Source organism: Protopterus annectens, chromosome 1.part1, assembly GCF_019279795.1.
Source record: "Protopterus annectens isolate FY-2018-M chromosome 1.part1, PAN1.0, whole genome shotgun sequence".
Taxonomy (NCBI): Eukaryota; Metazoa; Chordata; order Ceratodontiformes; family Protopteridae; genus Protopterus; species Protopterus annectens.
This window is the reverse complement of record NC_056726.1, coordinates 854,155,393-854,172,281: the sequence shown is the minus strand read 5'-3', so window position 1 is coordinate 854,172,281 and position 16,889 is coordinate 854,155,393. Positions and strand designations below refer to the sequence as shown.

At 44.3% G+C, this 16,889-nt stretch overlaps 1 protein-coding gene across 1 annotated transcript in view; it reads right to left on the bottom strand.

The window, feature by feature from the left end:
* LOC122815161 (normal mucosa of esophagus-specific gene 1 protein-like) overlaps nt 1-16,889 on the bottom strand; it is a 280,372-nt gene that overhangs the window by 183,672 nt on the left and 79,811 nt on the right. The window lies entirely within an intron of this gene.

Sequence of the window (16,889 nt, the reverse complement as noted above, 5' to 3'; positions counted from 1 at the left end):
AAGAAATCCCAATCCCCCCATGCCACACTCTCCAGAGATTACAACGGCATTACCACAATTAACAGAACATGCTGGAGGGATAGGTTCATCTCCCAAAGACTGCCCATACTCTGGAATAAGCTTCCCATTCATGTCAAGCAGAGCACCTCTCTGGTCCACTTAAAGAGAAATCTTGACAAGTGGATGGGTAACAGAAAGTTCACTCCAGGGATCATTCCAGTTGCCCTATTGGATAGGGGCACTGTGAACTAACATCGGGTGGCATGGTGCCTGGACAATTTTTTGGGCTAGGCTTGTAAAGGCTCCAGGGTCATTAGCCTAGTACACACCTATGAACCTAAGAAAGGGTGCAAACTACTTTTGATGCATGGCATATATTTGCTTTTATATCATTTCACTGTAGTTAGCATAAACAATGAGATGAGTAAGCTTTGGCCTGAAAACTCTAACCACAATCCAGTCTCTTTTTTAGCTTTATTGATATTATTAAGACTGGATGAGAAGTGGAAGAGGGAATATAAAATTTAGGCTTAATATAAACAGAATGTCACCTAAAATTTGCAAAGTACAAGGCTTCCATAAATATTCCTTAGTACTCTAGTGAACATATTTTAATAATAAATCCATTGCTGAAGGTGGGATATAGCGGGAATTACTTCCAAGTGGCTATGTTTAGTATGCAAGTTACATATTTACTGTAATGCTAGGTCTCTATGGGCTCTTCTGTCTTCATAAATCAGGAGGACTGGCTGGCAGGAATCAGCATAGCACCTAAAACTTTCTCAGGCTACTGGCCGCTCCCCTTCACCTATAATCAAGCTCCATCAAGTGCCCTTTGCAGATCTTGGTTAACCTACATTGAGATGGAGCAATAACTAAAACTATGCATGAAGAAAGAAAGAATCAACAACCAAGACAATAAACACTGGAACAGCCAACGGTGATCTTCCAGGCCCTATCGCAACTGAGGCAGGGGGAAGATGGGTGAGTATGTTTATGAAGACAGAACTACATATACAGATACAGCATTCAGTAAGTATGTAACTTTCACATCTGATATGGGGAGACCCATTTCAATAAACCAGCAGGACAGAGTCCAGAGCTTATCTTCCAAATGGCTCATCATGGAAACAATCTCTTCATGACTGTGGCTCTGAAGGATGATCTGAACCTAGAAATCACATCCAGCCTACAGAGTCTTGCAAAAATGCTTAGTGATACCCATGTAGCTTCTGCACAAATATAAGCCTACAACACACTTCTGCAAAAAGGTTGTGGGAGGTAGTTGCTGTTGTGGTTGAATGGCTTTGGGATCTAAAGGTGATCATTTTTTGCATTTTAATAAAATAATTTAATGTAGTCAGAAATCCATTTTGACAAGTTCAACTTAGAAACATTTCAGCCCAATTTCTTTTATGAAAAAAGATGAATAATTGGGAATCTTTTCAGGTGGATTTAGTTATGTCCAAAAAAAATCTTAGCTCTCTGGGAACATCCATACAAAGTAATAGATATTCTTCTCTGTAACAATGTTGTTGTTGTCTTTCGGCTTTTCCCGGTTAGGGGTCGCAACAGCGGAACTCCGGTCCACTAATGATTAGCATACTTAATAAAAACATAGGCAGATTGATTTTTTGGTTAAGTCTAGTTTCAAGTGATAGTAGTCAACCAAAAGGGTTATTTTTCACATACCTTCTTTCTTTTCGGAAAGTAGGGTTAATAAATGGGTCTGTTAACTCAGAAATTAGTGCATCTCAGGTACACCCTTCCAAGGAAGGAATAAGGGAAAATAAGTTGCTGTATTTGGCATTGGTCAGGAATGCAAGCAGGTCACAGCAAAGCTTCAACCAGTGCTGGAAAATCTTCCTTGCCACAGAATGAATGATTTTTTTAATTTTATTTATTTATTTATCATTTGTTGACCAGGAAAGTCTGACTAGGTTCCACAGAGCTTGTTTCCAGCAGTGGCCCAGGGAGAAATGCTCCAGATGCATGTCTTTGTAATGTGGGAGGAAACCCACCTGAACACAGGGAGAACATGCAAACTTCACACAGAAGGCACCCCAGCCAAGAATTGAACTGGAGAACCTCTTGATGTGAGGCGACAATGTTAACCACTGCACCACTGTGCCACCCTATGATAGACCATTTCTAAGGCATTAGAAGGCAATGACTGAGCCAAGGGAGCCAGGCTTGTCTGAAAAACACTCATGATTAACACTTATTTAAGCAGTCACTAGTGTGCGATTGCCGAAGTTTACCTCAAAATGCCAAGTTGCTGGTGTACTGCAGATTTCCTGTTTCCACATATATCCACATAGTTTATTTAAATTACCCTGGAATATGTTGGGAGTCACCATGTACTAACTCTTTCTTTTCTAAATAATTTGTTGATCTTGTCTTATACTATGGAATGACTTAATTGGTAAAATTCAATACCAGGGGAAAAGTGTATTGCCTTATATTCATTAATATACTGAATAAAGTTCAGTCCATAAAGATACTCCCACCATTAGGGTCATCACACCATAACTCTCTCACATGTGTTGCTGATAATTCATTAATTAGAACTACACATTTAAAATCATATGAATGCAAATTTAAAAAGTTTTGTTGAACATTATAGGTTCATAGGTAGGTACTAGGCTATTGGCCCTAGGGCCTATATAAGCCTAGCCAAATGGTACCCTGGCTTTCGCCATCCAAGAAAATTATCTTCCTGTGCCCTTGTCAAGCAGAGCCACAGAAGTGATCCCTGGGGTGACTTTCCTATCTCCTATCCAACCATCAAGATTTTTCTTGAAGAGTGCTAATGAGGAGCTTTGTTTGATATAGATATGTAGTTTGTTCCAAAGTATGGAAAGTCTTTGTGACAGGAATCTATCCCTCCAGCATTTTCTATTTATTGTGGTGACAAGGTTTAGATCTCTAGAGCATGTAGCTCGGAGGGATTGGGATTTATTTAAGTGGAGCATGTCCAACAGTTCTGGGTTTGACATAGCTTTGTATGTTAAGCAGAGATCGCCTCGGAATAGGCGATATGCAACAGAGTAAAGCTGTAGTTTTTTTAGACTGTCTGTGTAGGGCACCTGTTTGAGGCTGGTAATCCTCTTTGTGAGGTATTTCTGCGGCCTTTCCAGTTGTTGTAGATGTCTTCTGAGGTACATACCAAAAGGGGCATTGTACTCTATAATGGGTCTAATGAGTGATGAGTAGAGGGGAACAATAACCTCTTTTTTCCTGGATGAGAAAACTTTTGTGATGGGGTGTGCCATGTAGAAAAATTTCCAGACTACTCTGGGGATGTGATTATCAAAGGAGAGACTACTGTCCACCTGTGTCCCAAGGTATCTTATCACACTTTCAGTGTTAAGTAGACTACCACCTATGTGGTAGTTCATGGGTACAGAGTTTTTACCAAAAGGGATGACAATGCACTTTTTGGCATTGAGCTTGAGGCCATGGCTTTGACACCAGGCATCTGTCTCAGTGAGTCTCTTTTGTAGGATGTCCACATTGTTAGGAGTTTTGATTATGGCTCCTAGTTTGCAGTAATCTGTGAACTTTGTTAGCCAAAGACCTTCTGTGTTAGCCTGTACTTCAGAGAAGTAAATACCAAACAGAAGAGGACCCAGGACTGTACCCTGTGATACTCCACTTGTCACTGGTCTGAAGTTGTATTTAGAGTCTGCTACTTTCACAGTGTGGGTTCTGTCAGTGAGCCAGTTGGCAACCCATCTTATGACATAAGGATTTATACCTAGTTTAATGAGTTTACCTATAATTCCAGAGTGGGGGATGGTGTTGAAAGCCTTGGCAAGATCTAGATAGGCTGTGTGAACCACCTTACCCTCATCTATGGCTTTGGTGACTGCTTCAAAGAAGTCTATCAGGTTTAGGAGACATGATCTGCCTTTTACAAACCAGAACTGAGTGAGGGCCTGAGTTTGGAGATTACCAATGTCATTGTTTATAAGTTCCATGGTGATACATTCCATAGCCTTGCAGACCAGGCTCATCAGGCTAATGGGGTGGTAGTTTCCTGGGTCCGTGGTGGCTCCCACTTTGTGGAGTGGGATAACCATTGCTGTGCACCATTCAGTGTGCACATAGCCTGAGGTGAGGCTATGATTGAACATGGAACTTAGGTGGGGGTGCCAGTTTGTTCTGTAGTTCATGTAGAACACAGCCTGGGATGCTGTCAGGTCCCATGGATGCTGTGTTCTTGGCTTTGTAGAGTGTGTTTTTTACCTGTGCAGCCGTGATTACAGGAACTTTGTATTCTTCCGGTATAGAGATGGGCCCTTTAGGGGATGAGAGGGGGATAAAGTTAGCACTGAATCTATCTGCCAGGATGTTGACAATATAAGTTGGTTCTGTATATTTAATGCCATTGTGCTGTAACTCAGAGCAGATCTGAGTGTTGCCATTGAGATTCTTGACATAGCTATAGAATGCTTTGTGGTTGTCTTTAGAGTCAGTGGCGATTTTGTTTTTGTAACTAGCTTAGGAGGATTTTATGAGGGATCTCAGCTTCTTACTGAGGCTGACCAGGGAGTTTCTCCAATCATGGATTTTACTCTTTTTTGCAACAGTTTCTTTCTTCTGTTGTAGAGTTTGTTTATGGCAGGGGACCACCAGATTGGTTTCCTTTTTTGGAGGTTAGCATCTTGGTTCTGTTAGGGATTGCACGATCCATGCACTCGTGTAAGTGCTTATAAAGTGCATTTGTGTAGGATTCAACAGTCATATCTCTATTGTCCGTCAGCATGGGTGTCGTGAAGTTTGACACTTCTGTCTTAAGAAGCGTGAAGTTGGCTTTGGAGAAATTTTTTACGGTGGTTTCCTAATGGGGGTGGGGGAGGGATGTGGATGTCTAGGGTGATTATCTTGTGGTCGTATCTGACCAACGAGGAATTGACCTATAGTGTGGAGTACCGGTTGCTCATGTTGGTAATAACCAGGTCTAGGATATTGCTGCCCCTAGTGGGGGTGTGGATAAGTTGATGCAAGGCATTGGAATTTATGAATTCTAGAAAATGTTGAGCACAAGAGTTGGTACATGAGTAGTTTTACCAGTTAATGGTGGGGTAGTTGAAATCGCCCATTATTAGGGTGTTAGATTGTACCCTAATATTTTCCAGTGTATCAAGAAATGAGGAGTTGGAATCCTGGGACATGGTGGGGGATCTGTAGCAAGCTACAATTTGGATTGTGTTCTTGCCCAGAGTTAGTTGCACTTGGATAATCTCGAATGCATTATGCTGAGCAACTAGCCTGGAGGTGTGAATATCCTTAATGAATCATGGACACGCCTACTCCTTTAGTGTTTCAGTCCAGGTTAGGTGGCTGAAAGGTGTGGTATGAATTATAGCCTGGTAATGCAGAGGTACTCTCTGGAGCCTTGAACCAGGTCTCTGTCACTGCACAGATGTCAATGTTCTCCATTTTAAAGAGTGGCTCAAGTGAGTGCATTTTGAGGTTTAGACTTCTAGCATTGAGTAGCAATGCCCTCAGATTCTGCTTGCTTGTTCCTGTTACGGTGGTGAATTTGTCATTTGACCCTTGCCTAAAAAGGCACTATAGGGGTGGCTAGAGCTTTAGCCAGTATCCAGAATCCCAGGGGTGACAGGTGCAGGCCATCTCTGGCAAAGCATTGTTGATCATGTCATGCCAGGAAGACAGATACTGGATCCTCTTAGAATGACACCAGAAGCTTAGCCAATTGTTGAAGTCAATCATTTTGTCCTTGTACCATGGTATCATTCTGGGTGATGGCAGGATGCTACTCAGGGCTAGGGTCATACCTGCCTGGGCTACAAGATTGGACAGCTCTTCCATGTCCCTTTTCATGTAGTCAAGGGAGGTACGTCTCAGGTCATTCACACCAACACGGACAATGGCAGTCATATTTGTACTTGTGGAGTGACCTGAGTGCATGTGTTATGTGGCGGATCCTGGCACCTGACAGGCAGCTGACTGTAACTTTCTCCTTGTTTAGCCTGGTGAGTGGAACATCAGTGTGCCTGACTATGCTGTCCCCTATGATTAGAGTGTTGGGTACGTTGTTATGCCTTATGGGCTGTGGTTGAGTGGCACACTGAGTTTGTGGGCTATGTGTCATTTGGGTTGTTTTGGGGGTGGGTGCAGGTTGATTGTGTTTCTGCTTTGGAGGTCCCTGTTGCTTGGGCAGGTTTTTACTGAGACCCTCTGCAAATGTAGGTGTGTATTTTGGTGGTGTAGGTTTTGAGGGACTATGTGCTGAGTATGGTGTGGTGCAAGTGTTTACCTTCTCCTCTTGACTGTCTAGTCCAGTCTTGGGTGAAGAGAGCTTTGCTTCCAGTTTGGCTATATAGGTGCATCTCTCACAGGTTGTAGTGTTGGGTGGTAGGAGGAGAGGGCTGTCTGTGTACATGAGGCAATTGTTGCATTGCCCCAAGGTGCCCAGATTCATCAGGTAGACAGGCAAAAACACCAGGAGCTGACCCTTAGACATGCCTGGATAGGTGCTTATTTGTTGAGTACTAGAAACTGTTTTCCTCTAGACAAGTGAGGAAAGTTGAATGCTGTAGTAATTTGTAGCTTATTTAGTGCTTACAATGAGTTCTGAACAAGTGCTGAGCTCAAAGAAACAGACTTGAGTGCTGAAACTAAAAAAACGGCTAGTTCTTTGTTTGTGTCTTTCGGCTTTTCCCAGTTAGGGGTCGCCACAGCGGAACTCCGGTCCACTAATGATTGGCAGTAGATTTTTACATGCTGGCTTGCCGGGCCTAGCGCACAACCTTCAACGAAGGAACACCCATTCATGCATGTCGCCACACAGAAGATGCTCTAACTGAGAATCGAACAGGCAATGTCTAACTGTGAGGCAACAACGCTACTGCAGCACCACCACTGCAGTTCTAAGAAACAAAATTAAGCTAGAAGCCTTATCTCCAACACAGAAAGGCTTGGGGGCTCAGAAGCCCACATATAGTCCTGGACACAGCAAATCGGTATCTAGACTAGACTACCCACAGGAAAGATAGGAAACAAGCTTAGAATTTTTTTTTAAGGGGAAAGAGAGAAAGGAGGAGCAGAAACTAAGTGGATTGGCCTTCTCAAATGTTCTGTCAGTATTAGGTAGAATGAGGTAATAACACTAAACTGGGAGGAGTGTCCCAGATCAAATTTACAGTAGGGGCGGGCAACTGTAAAGCCACCAACTATAAGAACAGCATACCAATAGGGAGGGAAGGTGGGAAACAAACTGCAGAAATGTTTCTCACAGCAGAAAAGCAGCAGTGAGCCTTTAAATGAAAGTTTTAAACAGATAAAGTAAGCGTGTTTAAGGGCGTTTGTGTGAGGGTATGCATTGCCTACACAGATTAAGCAAAGTAGAACTAATTGAGTGTAAGAAACTGTAACTGGAGGTTACAAACATATATATATATATATATATATATATATATATATATATATATATATATATATATATATATATATATATATGGTTGCAGATATATATATATATATATATATATATATATATATATATATATATGTGTGTGTGTGTGCGTAGATATACACAGATATACAGCTATGATAGGAAACAGCACACAAGAATGACATATGTTCACAGGCTATGCCAATGGAAGTGAGGGGCCCAAGCAAGAAACATGTAATACATAGGATCACCCCCCCCTCCCAAGCCAGACAGAGGAAACATACACACAAACCCAGAAACAATGTAAATAGTCCACTGCTCCCCAGACCATAGGCAGGATACAACCGGGGGGTACAGAGTGCACCCATGAAATCTAATCTTGGAACACAGACAGGAGCGTCCCTTGCAGGACGCCCCAAAAATTGACATATAACCAAAGAAAGCCAATACGATGACCATTCTGGATGGGGTGTGTACATACCCGGAATACAAGTGTGGGAAATCCTGATGACCCATGGGTCGATACAACATATGACATGGGTCCCATGAAGTGGAGAGTGGGCATTGTGTAGTGGTGTGTTCAGACCCGACCTGCACCCAGAGTAAGGATGGGTGCTGTAGAGGAGGTGCGGGTGGGGGAACTATGGGTAGCTAGTTATGGGTCTAGGTGTGCAGGTGTTGGCTGATGTGGGTCTGTACAGACAGCCCCAGGGATGTCAGCAAAAGTGTTCACTGGGCAGAGGCATCGCCCAACAAGCAGCCACACCCGCTACGAGTCCCACTGCAGCAAAGTCTAATCTACATGGCAAAGAATGGAATAACCAAATGTAGATGTATATATGTAGAGGAATGTGTGTGTATATCTACCCATAGCTACATGGAGATATACCACTCCCTCTTCGTAGTACAAATGTATACATACAGAGACAGAATACATATACATACCCACATATAGATATATACATATGCAGACACCCATACACCCATATGTTGCTAGATATACATAGACAACAATATATAAATATATGCATGTATGCATACATATACAGATATATCTGTATATAGTAATGTAGATATATATATATATATATATATATATATATATATATATATAGATATATATATATATATATATATATATGTGTGTGTGTGTGTGTGTGGGTGTGTGTGTGTGTGTGTGTGTGTGTGTGTGTGTGTGTAAATATACATAGCATCAACCACCCCCACCTAGACAGGTAAAAAATAGAAACACACGATACAAGTAAACACACCACTGCTTCCCAGACCACAGGCAGGATACTATCAGTGGGAGAGACCTGACAAGTCTAATATTGAACCAAAGACATTAATGTCTCTTGTGGGATACCCCAAAAATTAATGATCGTTGGAGTCAGTCCCTCTAATGATTTATCCAACCAGGCTGTATACGTACACAGAGCAGTAGGTTGTGCAAGCCTGATGACCCATGGGTCGACACAACGTACGACATGAGTCCTGACACGTGAAGAGTGGGCAGTGTGTAGTGGTGTGGTTAGACCCCTCCTGCACCCACAGTAAGGATGAGTGCTGTAGAGGAGGGGCAGGTGGGGGAACTATGGGTATGCAATTATGGGCCTAGACGTGCAGGTGTTGGCTAGTGCAGTTGTATTAGGTTCGCCCCGGGGATGTAAGTAATATTGCGAAATGGGCAGAGCTTATGCCCATACCTGCCAACCCCTAAGAGCAAAACCACTGGACAGAACATAAACTGTCGGGGGAACAAATAGGGACAGAAAGCACATATTCCACTTACAACCTTAGAAAGCTGATAGAATAATAGGTTATGCATTAGCATGACTCAGCTGAAGGATGTGAGGTCCTAAACCCAATTACTTGTCTGTATTTAATGGTGTCAGTTCCCAGGTATTTGCCAGACAGGTGTAGACTGTAAGAGGAACACACCAATAGTATGAAGCAAACTCTGGACAGGTCACGGATTCTGTACAGTTGACAGGCATGCTTACACCTAATGGGCAGCCATTCCAGATATGGGTTCCACTGCAGCACAGTCCAGTTTACATGGCTAAGTACGGTATAACCATATGTGTCATTGCATAACCCACTACACAACACCTACAGACACATGGTCACAACACCCCACTGTAGGCATGTAAGCCGATGTAATAGGCATTACAAGGTATTATTGTAGTCCTCAACCCCACCCAGGGGTGTGAATGTCTGACGCAAACACCAAATGCAGTGCATATGCACAGCTGTTGTCATAGGCAACATGGCCAGCTGTGGACCTTCCCCGCAGCCATCCTGCACATCCCTGGATAATCCCCCTACTAACACCCCCTTTGTGCCCCATGCTCACCACATACCTATCAGCCCCTGTTCCATTTCTCTTAGTGTCTACGGGTACACGTAGGTGACACCCTCTTCCCCCTCTAAATTTCCAGTATCTGGAACCCCAAACCACATGTAGTATCACAGCTGTCCCACAGGATACATGTAACTAACACATGAAGGAACACCACAAGCACACCTGGAGCAGCACAGGCTCACCACCTTGCAACCTCCCCCACCTCACATTCTATACCACTACATCAACTAGAGATATTGACACCAATTGTCCTGCTTGCATACAAATCCCAACATCCGACATACCTTCACAATTGCTCCCCATCCAGTTATACCTATGGGCTACTATACAGTTACAAAGTCACCCCCACCACCTACCTGCCTACTCCCTAGCTATTTGCCTCTACTCTACCACACAGGTATGGAATAACTACACCTACCCCGAATACCTGCATGTAACCTACCCAGACCTGTGAAACAGGAATCATACCTCACCTTAAACTGACCTTCGTCAACAGTCATACCTGACATGTAAACCTGACCTTGTTATTTGTCTTTCGGCTTTTCCCGGTTAGGGGTCGCCACATCAGAGCTCTGGCCCACTAATGATTGGCAGTAGATTTTCACGAACGCCGAGGTGCCAGCTCAGTGTCCAACCTTCAACAAAGGCACGCCCATTTACGCATATCTTTCAATGCCCACCCAACCGCAGGGCGGACATGCAGACTCCACACAGAAGACACTCCCTGCACTCCTGAGGAGAATTGAACGGGAGAACCTCTTGCTGTGAGGCAACAACGCCACTGCTGCACCACCATGGAACACATGTAAACCTGACCTAAGCATGGATAATACTAACGGTTCAAAGTAAACTAAGCATGATTAATGGGAGACATAGCTATGTTATGTCTGTTACCCTCTATGAATGTGAACACCCCAGTATTAATTGGGATACGTAGCTGGGGTCAATGTAGAGATCTACACCCCGGCCACTGCTGACAATGGACAAGCATACAGTCTGTCTGTCCCGGTGGACAGATGTGAACAAAATGCATGACGTTGCGAGTGTGTATGCGGGAACAAGTGAGTGTAAGCCTGTTTGGCCGCCAGTATGTGAGTACCACACTGGTGAAGCAATGTAGAGGCTAACTGAGTGCAAGACGCTACAACCAGAGGTTAGTAATGCTGTGCTTCATGCAAACAAGCGCATACCCACCTACAAATGTTCTACAGTGCCTTAGTCATCCTGTAGCCCTAAGCTGTTGTTGTGGCCATAAACAAAATAATCTGCACTGCCAGGTTGCAAACCCCCATCCCTGCACACTATAGTTGACGTGAGTTCCACTAAGCCATGGTGGATACACAATCAGCTGCTATGATCACAAACACATCATCCAGGACAGGCATCCAACAGTATAGGAAATGTATATAATTATGTAGAACTATGTGCGTGAGTATGTGCAGATATAATATATGAACGTTGTGACAACAAAGCATACAAAAAGAATGAGAAGGAAAACAACAGCAACACCTGTATTATGTTGCGCTGTCATCTTATGTCATATCAAGCTGGGCAGTGGTGAGCAAATCACTGCTTCACAAACCACAGGCAGCATACTACCAGTGGGAGTAACATTGTCAACCTGCTAAATCTACCTTACAAACAATTACAGGGTAGTCCCTGGTGGGACTACCCAAAAAGTGCGGGATGTTTGGACTTCCGACCAGTACACAAGCCGTGGCAGATATGTTCAAGGACTGATAAATGGCCCACATCACCTGCCTTTTGCCCTGTTCCCCTGACAAATTAGTGTAATGATCCAAGAAATGTAGGCAGCTGTTAATGACATATAACTGATAGTCAGACTTGTACATAGTCAGAGAATGTACATGCAAACATACCTGTCATCCTAGCATCTCACCCAAAGTGTATGACAGCAGTCTCAAAACATGTTGCATTAACACCTGCATCTTGTCAAGCCTGTATGTAAGACACAGGTCCTGTACATACTAATCTACAAACATACCATTGTACAATATAACGCCATTGGGTAGTGTAATAATACATGTAAGGGACAGACCACTGCAGTGACTACGAATGTTGTGTAAACTACAAGGATTTATTAGTTGTTAATTGAACTCTCTATCTCTCACCCCTATCATATGTGCAAAAATAACTGATTTACACAACTCATTTGGTATGTCTACACTCCTAACCTTTGTTGGGACATATGTCCTATTGGTTTATAAATATTCACATCAGTTTCTATGCATGTGCCATGTTAAAATACTCCTATATTGATGGCTTGCTGCCATCAATGAAACCTGCATGTTGTTGTAATGGCCACTTTTTACCCATATATGCATGTGTTCTGCCTGCTCTGCAACTATTTTGTATCTGGTGCCCTGGGTAATGGGAATACCTATGCATGCTGTTGTAACTCATCGTGAATGCTGTTGACTATTACTGACCCATATCTGCCTTAAACATGCTACAACATAGCTCGTATGGGAAGGCCGGTACCAGCAGACTGACCTGTCGCACCTCAGCTGGCCGTGACACCGGGCACCAGCACATCTGGTGCCCAGTCTATGACCTCCTCGTCCATTGGCCTTGCACCACCTTCAGGTGGAACCACTGCAGGGGGTGGGGCTCGGACCCCTCCTGGGAGTGGGAGCGGACAGAAACCTGTCACCCGTGGTACGGTCCAGGCTGTGGTGCAGAGAGCTCGACAGGGAGATTCGAGACTGCCTATGCCAGTTTAAGGGCCGAGTGGCACAACTAGAGGGTGAGCCTGTCCCTCCTACACAGCACCCAGCACAGCCACCTTCTGGGCTGTGAAGGTGCAGTGGTGACTGCCCATGGGTGAGGACCTCAGTCCCACTGTATCCATTTGTGGGCTTATGGGCTTGCGACTTCCAAACACCCCTCCCCGTCCAAGGTGTTCCCCCCCACATGTGTCATATACCACCCCTGTACGTGTCTTGTTTGTCTTGTCTGTCAACCTACCCATCCTATCCTCCTTGATCATACCTACTGTCCTTCCCCAACATCCCACTTTCACCTAAACATCAAAGAAAAATAGGGCAATCTGTTCCCGCAAAAAAAGCACACCCCATACATAGCTGTCCATTTTGCACGTGTCCACTGGACACATGTAAATGTTTCTAATTGGCATCACAACATATTATTGTTGTCCTGACCCCTCTTGCAGGGTTGTGAGTGTCCAAATGTACCACAAAAATTATTACATATGCACAGCCGTTGCTGTAGAAGAAATGGACTGCTATGGACCTTCCCTACACCCTTCCTGCACATCCCTAGTTACCTTGCCTACTGTCTTTCCCTCTTTGTGCCCCTTTTTCACCACTTTCCTATCACCCCCTTTTTTTTTTTTAAAGAAATTAGTGCGGGGGTAAGTGGGAATAAGCACTTTTAAGCAGCAGTGAGCGGGTTTCAGCCTGTTTGTGAGGGGGTAAGCACTGCCTACACAGGTTAAGCAATCAAGAAGGTGACTGAGTGTAAGTAATTGTAACCAAAAGTAACCACTGCTTACCATCGCGCAAACCCATGCACACCCACTCACAACTGATTAAAAGTGCCTTAATCACTCTGTATCCAACGATCCTTGTTCTGCCCAGCAACAAAATAAATTACCTCTGCAAGGCTCAAAACCGGGATCCTGCACACCACAGCCAATGTGATTTAACACTAAGGCATGGCAGATACACAGACATTGGATGTTATCACAAACATATCATCCAGCACAGTCATTCAACAGTATAGGAAATGTATTTCATTATGTAGATGTATGTGTGTGTGTTTATGTCCAGATATATATATACATACATAGATATAGATATATATATAGATATATCAAGAACATACCATGTGACAACAAAGCATTAAAAAGAATGAAAAGGAAAACACCAGCAACTCCTGTATTATGTAGTGGTGTTGTCCTATGTAATATCAAGACTCCCTCAGACAGACGTGTGCCATTAATACACACAAACATTTGTACATTGCCCAAATACATTACTATGAGCATTTTATTTACATTAACTAAACAGTTCCTGTCCAATCATTATGTGAGAACAGTACTCTTGCAAGGTGCTGTATGCAACATCATCATCATTAAAAAGTTAAATTGGGTAACCATAGAGGAACCGGTAGTGTCGTGTGTACACTGGGGTCATCTGCATCATATGTACCTGGAACCTTAAGGAGTCATGTGCATACCAGGATCGTGTGCCTGACAGAGGGGTAAGGACAACAGTAGTATGTTGTGATGCAAATTAAAAAGGTTACATGTGTCCAGTGGACATGTGTGAAATGGACAGCTATGTATGGGGCAAAAGTTGTTCTGAGAACAGATTAGCCTTTTGTTTCTGTTTTTGTAAGGTGAGAGTGGGATGCTGGGGAAGGAGAGTAGGTATGCTCGTGGAGGATAGGTTGGGTAGGATGACAGACAAGACAGATGAGACATCATACAGGGGCGGTGTATGACACATGTGGGGGGGAACACCTTGGATGGGGAGGGGTGTTTGGCAGTCACAAGCCCATGAACCCCCAAATGGAAACAGTGGGATGGAGGTCCCCACCCATGGGCAGCCACCACTGCACCTTCACAGCCCCACAGTTGGCTGTGCTGGGGGCTGTCTAGGAGGGGCAGGCTCACCCTCTAAATGTGCCGCTCTGCCTTGAGCTGGCATAGTTGGCCTCGAAACCCTTTACTGAGCTCCCTACCTACCTACCAATGGTTAACAAGTTCCTGTCTGGACCTGCTCCTGGGGGGGGGGCAAGCCCCATCCTCAGTGGTGGTTCCACCCAAATGTGGTACAGAGCCAACAGAGGTGGAGGTCCAAGGCTGGGCCCCAGACATGCTGGTGCCCGGTGCTATGGCCAGCTGAAGTGGGACAGGTGGTTTCGCCAGGACCTCCAATCCCATACAGCATATGGTGTTGCAGTTTTAACACAGATAAGGCTTAGTAATAGTTAACAGCATTCAGGATTACTTATAACAGCATGCATAGATATTACCATCAACCCAAGACAGCAGATGTCATACATTTGCAGAGGGAGCAGGACACATGCATATAGACTGAATGACATCTGTCCAAAGTGTAGATGACTTGTGACTGCAGCTATCAACAGTGGCCCATTATTGGCATGTCACTGCGATAACCTCAGACAGTGACTGTCATACCGCTGTTTCATGTGATGTCCAATCAGGGATGCAATGGCAGTAACTCTCATCACTGTCACCGTGTACTGACTGCAATCCTCGCACTATGCTTCTGCAGTTCACAGATGTGTGTTCTGTGAGTAACACAAGAAATAAATGGTTCCACGCACTGACCAGTCCACAGATGACCCTACAGATGGGGGTTTCCTCACAAAAAGAGCACTGTCTTGTCAGTTATTAAAACATGCAGACTAGCCATTACCACACACAACCTGTTAGATTGGCAGTAGTCTGAATAAAGCATAGCTACACTTACATGCTGTAGTCATGTCTGGCACATCACCCTCCTGTCTTTAAGCTATTTTCCACTGTGTATGTTGTTTGAGGAATATCCTGATTTCATCTGTGATGCTGTTTACCAAACACCAGATCCAGATTCCACTCACAGCGACTGTCATGGGCAAACACCAACATGATGTTCCTAGATATTGTACTGTGTTGCCATGTAATTGGCTATGGGAATGTCACCACAGCTGTTCCACATGCAATCAGCTAGAGGAGGACTGCAATAGGTGCAGAGGCCATCACCTGATCATGACCATCATGTACAAAGCACAAGCTGCTGCTGAGCAGGTGTACATCTCCACATCCACCAGAGAGTGTGTGGGAGGGACAGACAGAGGCAAAGTACATCAGAGAAGGGCTGGGAGACTAAAACCTAAGCATCTTCTGTCATACACCTACCAGTTCAGGGGTTCAAACCCCTGACTGACTAGCCATTACTATTAAAGTGCATGCAGTTACTCCATGTGCCACATAGCTCACATGTTGATGTGCTCTAAGAACATATATGTTTGCTGGTGAGTGACATCTGCAACAGAGATATAGTAGACATCCATTAGGTGTAGCACACATGCTGTCCACATAAACAGATGTCATTGTCAACACAGCCATACTCTCTAAGGGACTAAGACACATTGGCACACTTTGGCAGGCTCACAAATACACTTCCTAACTACTTAGTTTGCCACACTACAGTAATGCACCAGTATTACATGCACCACAGGGGTTATCCTGAGGTTCAATGGGCTAGGGCATGTGAACGTGTCTGACATCAGTCAGTATGCCTATGGGAGTTCTACTGGGTGTAACTGTGGTTGGGAACATCATACCCCACACGCAGACACAAGGTGCCAGTACTGACATGCATGTGTGTATTACTTCATGGGTGTGTAGTGGTTGGCTGTGCAGGATGGCTGTACAAGGCTGGGTGAGGGGTAATCCTTGGCATCAGGCCACCTGACAATGGTCTGCAGTGTGGTTCAGGGGTGTACTGTCTGCAATGTCCCACACAGATGGGTATTGTATTAACCATCCTATCATCCTGGTTACTATTGTGTGTGGTCATTGCTTTGCAATGCATGTCATGTCTGTGTTTGATAGTCCTTGACATGGACATTTCCTGGATGTGCACGTCCCACATTAATGTACAGTGACATGTTCAAGTGCACCTGGTTTGCCTGGCACATGTTATGTACACAGACTGTTAACATCAGATGTGTCAATCCTGACATGGTGTGGCAGGACCTGCCAATAGACAGCAGTCTGACCCTGCACCTGCACTGATAGCATGATACAGGTATTCCCTGGTGTCAGTGGCATCTGTCCATACAGGGCATGTGTGTAAGGCATTGTATGTCCTTTGTGGATCACATTTGATGGCACCACATATGTTGCAGGTGTTCAGTGGGAAACATAGTGAAGGTGCATTGTCCGCCATTATGTGCCTATTGTACTGGTGGACAGGGTGCCATGCCCTCTGAAGCCCACCGCAATCACACCATGCCTAGTATCCATCAACAATGTGCAGGGTACTAGCAACATAGTGGGATTTTTCTAGGCAAGTGTGTTTATGTATGACACATGGGTTC